Raw genomic sequence first — 12,164 nt, 5'->3', positions numbered from 1 at the left:
GATTTGAGAGCTCATTTCTCTAAGGCTTGAGGCTACAATAGAAGTTGTTCTGGGGCCCGCAATTAACCAATTATTGCTGAACTTTTCCTTAAATTCTATGATTATTCACAACAAACTTAGTAAGATTTTAGCTGGCAAATTTACAGAAACCTTCAGGAAAAAAAATATGAATAGTGTTAGTAGGTATAAATTTTATAATTTATACGAATTTACAATTTTTTTGTTATCTAAAGTAGATGGGCACACAGAGGGAGAGGGAGGGCCTAATGTGCCCTGAGCCGCTGTGTGCCAAGGCTGACTGGGGCACAAGAACCCCCAGAGCTTGCGGGATCATCCCTGTCTTACAGCTTCCAGGGATTAAACAATTTCACCAAGATCACTAAGGGGCCAAAGGCAGGAGTCCAACCTGGATTTTTTTTCACCATCTTTTTTTTTTTTTTTTTTTTTAGCATTACATCAAAATTATTTTAAATGTCTCTTTTCAATCTGAAATTATCCTTTTTTTTTTTTAAAGTACAACTTCACGTTCAGACTTGGCTTCTAGAAAAATAGCTGTGATCCATGTACCTTTCATAAAGAAAGCACTGAAAAAGTCTTTCTCTGGAGGTATCCTTTTTCCAGGCAGGAAAGGCTTGCACAGTTGGGAATGAAGACAGGAGAAGGAAATGAAAAACTCAACTTTTAAGTTAACTAAGGAGCTGTAAGGTTAGAATGTAATCATTCTATTCCACTTTACAAAGAACATCACGCAAAGGAAAAATCTGTTTTCTTGGTGGCGTAAACGTCATAATCATTAGCCTAAATATCCACTGGAATTCAGAATATACGTCCCCAAGGCTGTGGGGATGGGACATATTGACCAAGACCAGGAGGTGGGGGGTGGAGGGAAGGGCAATCCAGAAACAGAACAACCAAATAGCATCTTCCTAAAGCTGCAACTTCATCTAATGCTAAGTAATTTAATAATTGCTTTAATAAAGACATAGATCATGAAGTAAAATATAAAATTTACATTTCTAAGGTAAAATACAGGAGTCCAACAGTCTTTAGCATTTGCATTAAGTAGCTGTAGCTACTACATCCGGTATCCTAGGGAAGATACACTTTCACTGATTAACCCAGTACGTGTTTACTGAGTAAATATTCTGTTGGACACGGTTACAGGCCTTGAGGATACAATAGAACCCCGCCCCCCCCAAAAAAATTCCTGCTTTCACGGAGCTTTAATTATAGGGGGGAGGGATGAACAACAAACAAGGAAAGCAAATTGTTATAAGGTGACAAGTATTTTAGCCAAAAAAAAAAAGGAAGAAGGGCGTGGTAGGCTGTGTGGGGGAGGGGTGCTGTAATTTTAGAAAGGGGAGAAGAGGAAGGCCTCACCGAGTGGTGACATTTACCCAGACTAGCAGAAGACAGACGACATGGCTTCTGGGAAAAAGGCACTCGAGGCAGAGGAGAGAAAGTGCAAAGGCCCCGATAGGTGGAACAGGCAGGCCAGTGTGGCTGGTACAGAAGGGGTCAAAGAAGGGACAAGGAGCCAGACTGCAGCCCAAAGGGACATTTTAAGGCCACTGGCTTTCGCGTTGAGATTGAAAGTCATGATTAGAGGGTGGTGACTCCAGAAGGCTCATCACGGGCCACATTTCAAGAGGACCACTGTGGCTGCCCTGTGTTGGGCTGTCTGCAGCCAAGTGGAGGCTGGGGGTGGGGGGCGATCAGGCTGCTAGAGGGATCCGGGGGACAGAGGACGCGCGCTGGACTTGGGGGGAGTGATGAGGAATGGCCTGAGTCTGGATACAGTTGGAAGAAGGGCCAAAAGGATTCCCACATGGATGGGCATGAGAGGCAACAGGTCAAGAAGGCCGCAGTGACTTTCATTCTGCAAGAATGGAGAAGGCACAGTAGAAGAGGTTTAGGAGAAGACAAAATACTGGGTTTGAGATGTCTGTTGGACGTTAAAGTGGCAATATCGAGTTGACAGCTGGGGGGAGAAGCTGGCCTTCAGGGGAAAGGTGGGCTTGAGGTACAAGTGTGCTACTCATCCTTATGAAGATGGTATTTAAAACATAAAATGGATGAGCTCTCCAAGGAAGTAAACAAAAGGAAGAGAAGAGGCCCTGGGCACTCCAAAATGAGGAGGTCAAGCAAATAAGGAGAAGCACACAAAAGAAACAGAAGGAGTAGCCAGTGAATCACATTAAGAGGAAACCAAGAAAACATGTTGCCCTTAAAGCCAATCAAAAAAATGTATTTCGGGGGCACCTGGGTGGCTCAGTTGGTTCAGCGTCTCACTCCGGGTCAGGTCATGATCTCCCAGTTCCCAAGTACAAGCCCTGCACTGGGCTCTGTGCTGACAGCATGCAGCCTGCTTGGATCCTCTGCCCCCCTCTCCCTCTCCCCCCCCCCCCACGTCCCTCCCCCCGCTCAAAAATAAACACTTAAAAAAAAGTCTATTTCAGGGAGGAGACTGTGAAGTTGCCAAAGGTTTCCGACAGCCCAAATAACGAGGATCGATAGATAAAAGAGCACTGAACTTAGCAACATGGAAGTTTATCCATGAACTTGACCTGAGCGGAGCGGAGCAGGGGCGGCGATAGCCGGGTTGGAGTGAGTTTGAGGATGAGGTCAATGACACTGAAGATGGCAAACAGAAACCGTTTGCTCTGGTTTGACTATAAAGGGCAACAGAGGAACAAACAGTAGCTAGAAGGATAGAGGAATCCCAAAACGGGTGGTGGTCCCTGGGGTGTGTCCATCTGTCTGTCTGTCTTCAGGAGAAATTGCAGCATTGAATGGGAACTGTGCTGTGTGACAGAGAGAGGGGCAAATGCTCAAATGTTGTCCTTAAGTAGCCAAAGCAGAACTCTCATGCACAAGAGGAGGACTTGGCCCAAGAGCAACCACCCTGGACTATTAGAGAAACTGGAGAAAAACCCTTCGAGAACAATATATGGTTATACAGCAGGGCATTAACTCCAGCACAGAACTCTTTGGGAGACTACTTATCACTGTGTCTTATAATTTCCACTTTTCCCCTATAAGTCATGTTGTGTGTGTGTGGCGGAGGTGGGGGGGAATAAAAGTAAGTGAAGGTCTCTGCTAGGTACCACTTATTTCTAGGGTGTTCTGTTGTGGTTTTGTATGTACCTCGTCTGGCTGTTTTTGATTCATCTGTGATCATCCTATCAATTTTCAATGGAATACATATGCGTGTTACACATACCTATACATGTGTGAGCGCACGTGTATCCCGTGACTTTACGTACACTTTTCGTGAAGCTCTCTACTCCTTATTAACCTTTACTACCATGCGTTTTCCTGGTTTATGATTGTCTGTGTATAATGCTTCCTTTCACTGGTCACTCCGCCTTCCAGGAATGGCTACAGACGACATGAAAATACTTTCATTCTCTCCACCCAGAATTCCTTTTCATTGGCTTTCATCATACGAACTTTCAGCTTTTGTCATTCCCAACCCATAGACTCTGCAACTCTTGAGCCCGTCCGCACATCTCCATTTTAGAAGCCCTGCCCTAACAATTCTGCCACCATAGAGATGTGTCATGGTCAAGTACAAAAACAGGATAAAGATTATTTTCACTTTCCAGTGTTGTCCTAAAGATAGCCAGGATTTTTAAACCTTTATTTAAGTCTTAGGAACGCCCTGGACCAACTTCTTCCTGGCATTATCTGTAGCACCTACCACATCCCTTTCCTACAGTGAAATGATAACTCAGTCTATCACTGTATAAGTGTTTATTTTTCCAAAAGCGCCTTGCATTACCTTGGCACTTAAGTAAAACCCATCTGCTGTTTTTCTTTTCCCTTCCGTGCCTCCCTCTCGTAAGTTACAGAACTAACAAATCCTAGACAGTCTTCTATCGGGATAGGACGGCGGGGGGGCAGGGTGGGGGGAACCGCTTCACCTAAGGCTAAACCAGGAAGATTGCCAGATGAAGTCTTATCAGAGCTGTCTTGTCAGCAGAGGTTAGGGCAGCACACGTACACCTAAAATCCTCTCTGGTAATAAGTCAGTGCGAATGATGACCACCAAATGAGTGTACGACTTTGAATTTCACCAAGATACAAGAAAGACAAGTCTTTGTCTGGTCTCCGACTAGAGCTTTGACAAGTAGGTAAGCAAATGAAAGAAAGGATGGAAGGAGGGAGGGTAACAGATGCGTGTAAGAGGTGTGTGTAAGCAAACATACATACACCTACAGACATATGTATACACATATACGCCTCTGTCATTTACAAAGATAGGACGGCATATACCAAAGTATTTCCAATGAAAGAAACAGGTGGTATAAGGAAGGGACCAACAGGATCCGTGGCCTCGCATCCCAGCTCAGTAGTTAACCATCGCAGTGACTTTGGACGAGCCACGTCAGTTCCATGGTTTCCCAGCTTTCCCATTTGAAAATCCTCTAAGGTCCCTTCTCAACCTGACAACACTCTGAGCTATAAATAGCCGACAGTAGTATACGATATATTCCTGGGACACTGACATTACAGCTCTTACCATTTGTAAGCCTGTTTTAGATAGGGCTGAGTAATAAAGACACTCACCCTGCCATTATCAGAATTCAAACTATCACAAACGCGATGTTTAGCACTTGTGTGCGTCAACAGTCTGAAAGTCAGGATTGTTGCGTTACTCCTACATTTCCCTGCTTTAAAATTTTGCTGCTATTACTTTTCAAATCCACACCTTTTTTTTTTTTTTTTTTGATCCCTCCTAATAAAGGCATCTTTATCTTGGCCCTTACCTTAAGGTACGACACTTAATGTCAAATAAAAAATGCAGGTTAACGCTTCAATTTTTTTCTTTTAATGTCCAAAAAGATCTTATTCTGAATGAGCCATGAACACCATTGTTTTTAAGTCTCACAGTAGAGTTGAGGGGTCTCACTCACCCAGTTTATCATCTCCACACAAATGAATCTTTCAAAGTGGGCCAAACCCAGAGGTGCACACAGGCATGGAAAAGCGTCCCACCCGAAATGGAAGGAGCCATGCTTCTTCTGAGCCTTCCCTCCCGCCGTTCCTCCCACATCCTTCTGACATCTGCGGTAAAAAGTGGTTATAGCGACCCTGCACTGACTTTAAATCTCTGAAAGAGGGAATGTGTCTCTTCTCAAACACAATTAGAGACCACCAAGACAGAAATATCTACTTTACTTAGGGGTTAAATGAGGGACCGCTTGGGAAGGATCGTCTCTTGGCAAGGGACCTAGCCCTTATCTTCCGCTTCTAGGCATCCCTGAGCAGGCCCGGCCCGAGGAGAGGGCTTTGCAGCTCACTCCCTCTGCACTGAGACACTGAAGGAAGACCGTTATCTGCTTGCATTCAAAACCCTATTTACTGTCTGACTAGTTTGGATCGGAGGCATGGGGCTGGGGGGGGGGTTGCTCCAGGAGACTTCAGTTTCTGTCTACAAGCTCCGGTGAAAATCAAAGCAGTTTTCAAATGTTCATCTGACTAGAGGAGAAGACGGTGCTCCGTCCCGGTTCTAAATGTTTGCCGGCTCTGCCAGAGCAGCACTTGCCAGATCCAAAGGAAAAGTAAGAAATGTTACCAATGTTTCTATGAACTCGAACCTACCTGAACTGTACTCGCCACGGCCCCATCCCTAAAAGACATTTCAGCCAAGGAACTAAAGGAATGGACGACGAACGATATATCCACAGGGAAGAAACACACTGAAGACGCACACTGCCTATCCTAAAATAACTCATAGCCCCGTTATACTGAAAGTAAGCAAAAACTCTGGAATCCCTAAGTGTGACAGAGGGCCACGGTGAAATACTTCAACGTGTTAAGAAAACCCCAGCGGCTATTCAGCAATACCCTTACTTTCCAGAAATTCTATAAATAATCTTCCAAGTTACAATGACTTCAAAAAAGCTTCCTATTTCTGTCTCTCCACCTACCAATTTTCTGAGAATTACATGCTTGGCCAAATTAACGTAAAGCTGAGAAAGTACTATGCCAAGCCAGGGTTCCTCAATCCCCGCTGATAAGCTCGGGATTCAGACAGACACTTAATGAATGGACAGCTTCTGAGGGATTGGAACACGGATCAATCATCCCACCTGAACTAGGTACCGCCCCCCCACCCCCCCCCCCAACACACACGCACATGGATTAAATAGGATTTCATTCCTTTTTTCAGAAAGTTCAAGACAAAAGGACAAACATCGATAAACAGTGAACATCAAATTACAAGTCTGAAAAGAAACTCTTGAACCAAGTAGCTCACTCGGCTCAAAACTAAGGCCTGATGAAGTTATATAATAACCAGAAAACTACAAAATACAATCCCTGAGACAGTTTCATTTCCCTTTGTGCCCTAAAAGAATTAACTGGTAAAAAAAAAAAAAAAAAAAAAGATAATAGTCATTAATGCTTTTACCATAACCACACTGAGAAATGATACTTTTTTGAAATATCAGGAAAAATAAATCCATACAATATATACTATTAGCTTTTGGAGAATTAATTAGTAAAATGGGATAGGCAACTATCATAAACCCCCAGTAGGCGTCAGAAAGCACATACATACTCAAATTTGAGAGTAATACGGTCTTAGAGCAGCCTAAGTACAAAATAACGTCAAACAAAGAGAAAGGGTCAGCGCACAATGAAATATTCCCAAAAGGACTGCTTCGAGAAACATTTGTATCTCACATATAAAAGTAAGTCTCAACTCCAGAAGAGGGGGGGAAATAAACATTTATAACCTTACCTTTGCCAAAACTCTGGATGTAGCCAGGGTTTCTCAGGCTCTTTCAATTAGTAGAAAAAGTTTCACAAAGTCAGGGTTGATGCACAAATCCACAAACTCTCTCTGCGTTCTGCCCATGGCAAGGCAGGAAACAGCGTTGAGCACTTCAAAATGCTCGGCCGTTAAGAGCTAAAAACGGATCCTGTGCAATGCTGGATGTATTTTTGTCTGCGAGCTACACACCCTCATCATGTTCAATTTTTTCCATTGGTGGAGGAGTATGATGCAGACTTAACCAGAAAGTGGTTTTCCACAGGCCGCCTGAAGTGATTAGCCGGGACAGCCAGCCATCACGCCGGGGAGCCGCCAGGCTCACCCATGACTGGGCTGCTGTTGGACCCACATTCCAGAATTACCACCAAAGTTCCATAGGAGCGCGGCCCCGGAGTGTGCTGAATAAAGGTTTACTCACTTGAAGGGAGGCTCGCTGCTTTTTTAAGCCTTTCCGCAGTGAGAATACACACCTACCGTCCTTGTGTTTAGAGCGGTAGGAAACATTCTATCTCCCCAGCCACAGCTGGAATGTTACGGTCATAAAAGCCCTGCTTCAAGAGCAGCCCTTCAGAATAATTTTGCAATTTGCAAAATACCGGGTATACACTGTGTGTCAGAGTTATTTCATTTAAAAAAAATTTTTTTTTAATGTTTATTTATTTTTGAGACAGAGAGAGACAGGGCATGAACGAGGGAGAGTCAGAGAGAGAGGGAGACACAGAGTCTGAAACAGGCTCCAGGCTCTGAGCTGTCAGCACAGAGCCCCACGCGGGGCTCGAACTCACGGACTGTGAGACCATGACCTGAGCCGAAGCCAGATGGTCAACCGACTGAGCCACCCAGGCGCCCCCAGAGTTATTTCATTTTTAAGGTAGCTGAGCTCCAGTGCCCTGCCCTGGAAGTACTCCTTATCCCAAAAGGTCACTATTTGATGAAAGATAAGCAATAACCTGACTTTCAAAAAAAGCAACACACCAGACGTTCACGTGTTTTCAAGTCTTGCTGTATCTTTTGATGAAAAAAAGATTCAGTTTATACTTCGGTTTAAAGTATACCCAAAAGGTAGACCAACATTTTCAGAGATTATTTTACATTCATTATTGGCAAAGGCGTGCTGAAAGGGAGAACAGGATTACATCCGGGTACTTTCAAATTTTTGAAATTACATTCTATAGAAAACAGTTTAAGCCAAAGTTTTCAAGCTCTCCTGGACAAACATGTGACAAACAGCTTTTTGAGGTAATATTCTCATTATTTTTAAACTGTGAATGGGGCGCCTGGGTGGCTCAGTTGGTTAAGTGTCTGACTTCGGCTCAGGTCATGATCTTGTGGTCCGTGACAAGCCCCGCATCAGGCTGTGTGCTAACAGCTCAGAGCCTGGAGCCTGCCTCAGATTCTGTGTCTCCCTCTCTCTGCCCCTCCCTACCTGCGCCCCGCCCCATCTCTCAAAATAAATAAATGTTAAAAAAATAAATAAATAAAATGTGAATGGATCAGTGGGGCACCTGGGTGGCTCAGTCAGTTAACAGTCCAGCTCTTGATTTGGGCTCAGGTCATGATCTCACGGGCTGTGAGTTCGAGCCCCGCATCAGGCTCTGTGCTGACAGCTGAGCCCCAGCTTGGGATTCTGTCTCCCTCTTTCTCTGCCCCTCCCCCACTTGTGCTCCCTTGCGCTCTCTCTCAAACGAAATAAAAATAAAGTTTAAAATGTGAATGGATCTATGTATGAAACTGACAAGATTCTTGCTTCACATTCAAGACCAGATTGTACTACAGACATACAAGCTTTTAATTCCCTATCTTGCGTGAAAAACAAATTACATATGTGTACACACATCTACACGTAAGAGTACATGGACACACAATTTTTTTCCCATACAGGTTCCATGTAGTTAATACATGCTTGAGGGGCGCCTGGGTGGCTCAGTCGGTTGAGCGTCTGACTTCGGCTCAGGTCATGATCTCACGGCTCGTGAGTTCGAGCCCCGCGTCGGGCTCTGTGCTGACAGCTCAGAGCCTGGAGCCTGCTTCTGCTTCTGTGTCTCCCTCTCTCTCTGCCCCTAACCCACTCGCATTCTGTCTCTGTCAAAAATAAATAACCATTAAAAAAAAATACATGCTTGAAGGTACACTTTCTAATCTTAATTAGCAAATAATAAGAACCATTATATAAGGTCACCTGTCCAATAGTTACAAAAACCAGTCTAACCTCCACAAAACTCTACTAGTGAACACAGAACCAAAGACTGTTTAGTGCGGGCATGGCACACCTGAAAGCCGCCTGTGCCCAATCCCCTCACTTTACGGACAAGAAATGGAGGCCTTGAGTGATTTTCCAAGGTCCCAGAGCTGGCCAGCAGCAGGCAGCAGAGCCAGGACATGCCAGTCGAGTAACCACAACCTCCAGGACCGAAGTCAGAAAAGTCACCACGGAAGCCAAGTCACATAACAGAAAACATGGGAATTCCCAAAATGTTAAGTTGACGTGTGTGTGCGTGCGTGCGCACGTGCTGAAAAATAGCCTGGGTCGGGCCCCTGGCTGGCTAAGTCGGTAAAGCATGCAACTCTGAATCCCAGGATCGTGAGTTCGAGCCCCACGCTGGGCATGGAGCCCACTTAAAAAAAAAAAAAAAAAAAAAAAAAACCGTCCTGGGTAAACCCAGAAGAAAGAATGCAAGTCATGGAGCAGCATTGTTTCTGTTGCTAAAATAAAAGGAAAATGAAGTATCATTGGCTAGCGTAAAAGAAACAGTCTCTCGAGAGGGAAGAAGGAAGTGTAAGAAGACGTGCTTCTCAATGTGAGAAATGTATCAGAAAGACAACCAACTGTGTGGAAACACTTGCATGCCTGTATTGCAAGACCTGCCTGTAGATTTTAAGCCAATTCTGACCTTTTCGAACACGTTATACGCAGGTCTGTTTATGCCAGAATCGCCTGCAGGAATGAATGATCTGCAACATTCCCCAGACATTTCCCACGGATTTGCATTGTCTGGTTCCCTTTTTTAATCACCAGGTAACTTTAGTTCTACGGATGTACAACGTCACTTGGGGGTTAAAGAGTTTAAACTTTGCCCAACTACAATAAAATACTCTCAACTTAGTACTCCGCCTTAAAATGATGAAAGCCAGCACATCTCCAAATCATAAAAGCAGACTTTACCTTTCTAATGCTTCGGCCTGAGACAACAACACAACGGGACCTATGTGTTAACAAGCATCTAAGGTTAAATTCCTTGGCAAAGAGCTCCAAGAATTACGTATATTACTACTTAAGGAGGTATTCTGTCCTCGAACATACAACACAAAAGGACACATAGGAAAGTAATATAGCAAAATGTTAACAATTACAGAATTCAAGCGGTGGTAATATTCACTCTACAATTCTTTCAACTTTCTATATGTTTGCAAATTCTCCTAATAAAAAGTTGGGGGGAAATGACAGATGGACACACACAAAGTCAAATTCACACAAACAGAAAAGTGGCTGCCGGGGGGGTAGGGTGGGGAGGAGGAGGGGTTGGTAAAAACTGTTGTTACAGATGAGTAATCTCTGAGGATCCAACGTGAAACGTGGTGGCCACAGTTGCTAACACTATACCGTGTAACTGAAATCTGCTGATAGAGTAGAACTTCAATGTTCTCTCTCTGACACACACACAGGATAAACAGTGAAGTGACAGGTGTTCTTTTTTTTAATTTTTTCTTTCGTGTGTGTGTGGTTTTATTTATTCTTCGAGAGGGCGATAGCAAGCAGGGGAGGGGCAGAGAGAAAAGGAGACAGAAACCCAAGCAGTCTCTGCTGTCAGCGTGGAGCCCCACGTGGGGCTCTGACTCACAAGCCGTGAGATTGAGTCGGATGTTCATCCGACTGAGCCACCCAGGGCTCCCATTTTTTGAGAGAGAGAGAGCAAGCAGGGGAGGGGCGGCATACGGTCTTCGTTAACTGGACGGGGAGATTCCTTTCCCCAGTGCACGCATACATCACACCAAATCACCACAATGTACACTAACTACCCTTCCATTTTATATGTCAACTACACCTCCAAAAGGTGACATTTTTAAGGCTATCACATCTTTGGGGCGCCTGGGTGGTTCAGGTGGTTAAGTGTCCGACTCCGGCTCAGGTCATGATCTCGCGGTTCGTGGGTTTGAAGCCCGCGTCGGGCTCTGTGCTGACAGATCAGTCTGGAGCCTGCTCCGGATTCTGTGTCTCCCTCTCTCTCTCTGCCCCTCCCCTGCTTGCGCTCTCTCTCAAAAATAAACATTGTTTTAATTAAAAAAAAAAAAAAGTACTCTTTATTAAGTGAAAATAAAGAGCAAAATCAAATTTTAACTTTTTTTAGAGTAAACTGGAGGTGCCCACAAAACCAACAGTCAATTTTAAGCTAATTCAAAATGCAATAGTAGCACGCTATGTATTGCTTTAAAGCCACAGCAAACCTAAAGTTCATAATACAAGCTTTTTCTAAGTGGTTCAAAGGGACCAAATACACAAGACACATTTTAATGCAGTCAACTCTCATGAAAATAAGGAATAAATATTTATAAAGTCCAAGTGGTACCTTATATTACATAATAAGCAAGTCTCAAGAACTTAACCAAATGACCAGTTAATTACTTTTGGGAGATGTGAGCAAATGTGAAATAACAGAAAAACTAAGATTTAAAACAAATTCTTCATAAATTTTTCCTTTACATGGACTTTTTTCTATAAGTCATTATATCCACATTAAATACACTTTGATAACTGACAATTATTGATAATGTATAAACTCCTAAAGTTTAAAATTAAATGGAATGCTTTATAGTAAGAGGCATGATTTTTATATAAACGATAAAAATCTGTACAAAAAAATGCTACCAGGGTGCCTGGGTAGCTCTGTAATTAAGCATCTGACTTCAGCTCAGGTCATGATTTCATGGTTCGTGGGTTCAAGCCCCACATTGGGCTCTGAGCTAACAGCTCAGAGCCTGGAGCCTACTTCAGTTCAGATTCTGTGTCTCTTTCTCTCTCTGCCCCTCCCCACCCTGTGTTTTCTCTCCATGCCCCCCCCCCCGCCTCAAAAATAAATAAATAAACATGTTTTAAAAATCATGCTACCAAAAATAAAACCATACTCATTCATGAGCTTCCGCGAAGGTAACCTAAGAATTTTCAGCAGGAATAAACCATTTAGAAAACACACTGACAAATACTACACACTAGACACATCTGTTTGTAACATTTTTGAAGGGTTCTATTGGAACATTTAAGAAAGTGTAAGGAATCTGCCCAGAATTCGCTGTAGTCAATTAAAAAGTGTTCTCTTCAGCCTCCCACACCATGGGCACAGTACTTCCTTTTTATGGACTAAAGTGAAATCGTTCACGCTGAAAA

General features: G+C 43.6%; 1 protein-coding gene across 8 annotated transcripts in view; it reads right to left on the bottom strand.

Moving 5' to 3' along the window:
* The window catches only part of TIAM2 (TIAM Rac1 associated GEF 2), a 266,318-nt gene that overhangs the window by 118,937 nt on the left and 135,217 nt on the right, over window positions 1–12,164 (bottom strand). The window contains exon 1 of one of the 8 annotated variants that reach the window (XM_086708196.1): window positions 6,752–7,304. The exons of the other annotated variants lie outside the window; for them this stretch is intronic. The gene's annotated coding sequence lies outside the window, so the exon portion shown is untranslated. Of the gene's footprint in view, window positions 1–6,751; window positions 7,305–12,164 lie in introns of those variants that run through there. 8 annotated transcript variants of the gene reach the window in all.

The sequence above is a fragment of the Puma concolor genome, chromosome B2 (genome assembly GCF_028749965.1).
Source record: "Puma concolor isolate L17-30 chromosome B2, mPumCon1.1.hap2, whole genome shotgun sequence".
NCBI classification, from domain to species: Eukaryota; Metazoa; Chordata; class Mammalia; order Carnivora; family Felidae; genus Puma; species Puma concolor.
The sequence above is the reverse complement of the archived record's forward strand: the minus strand, read 5'-3'. Positions and strand labels throughout refer to the sequence as shown.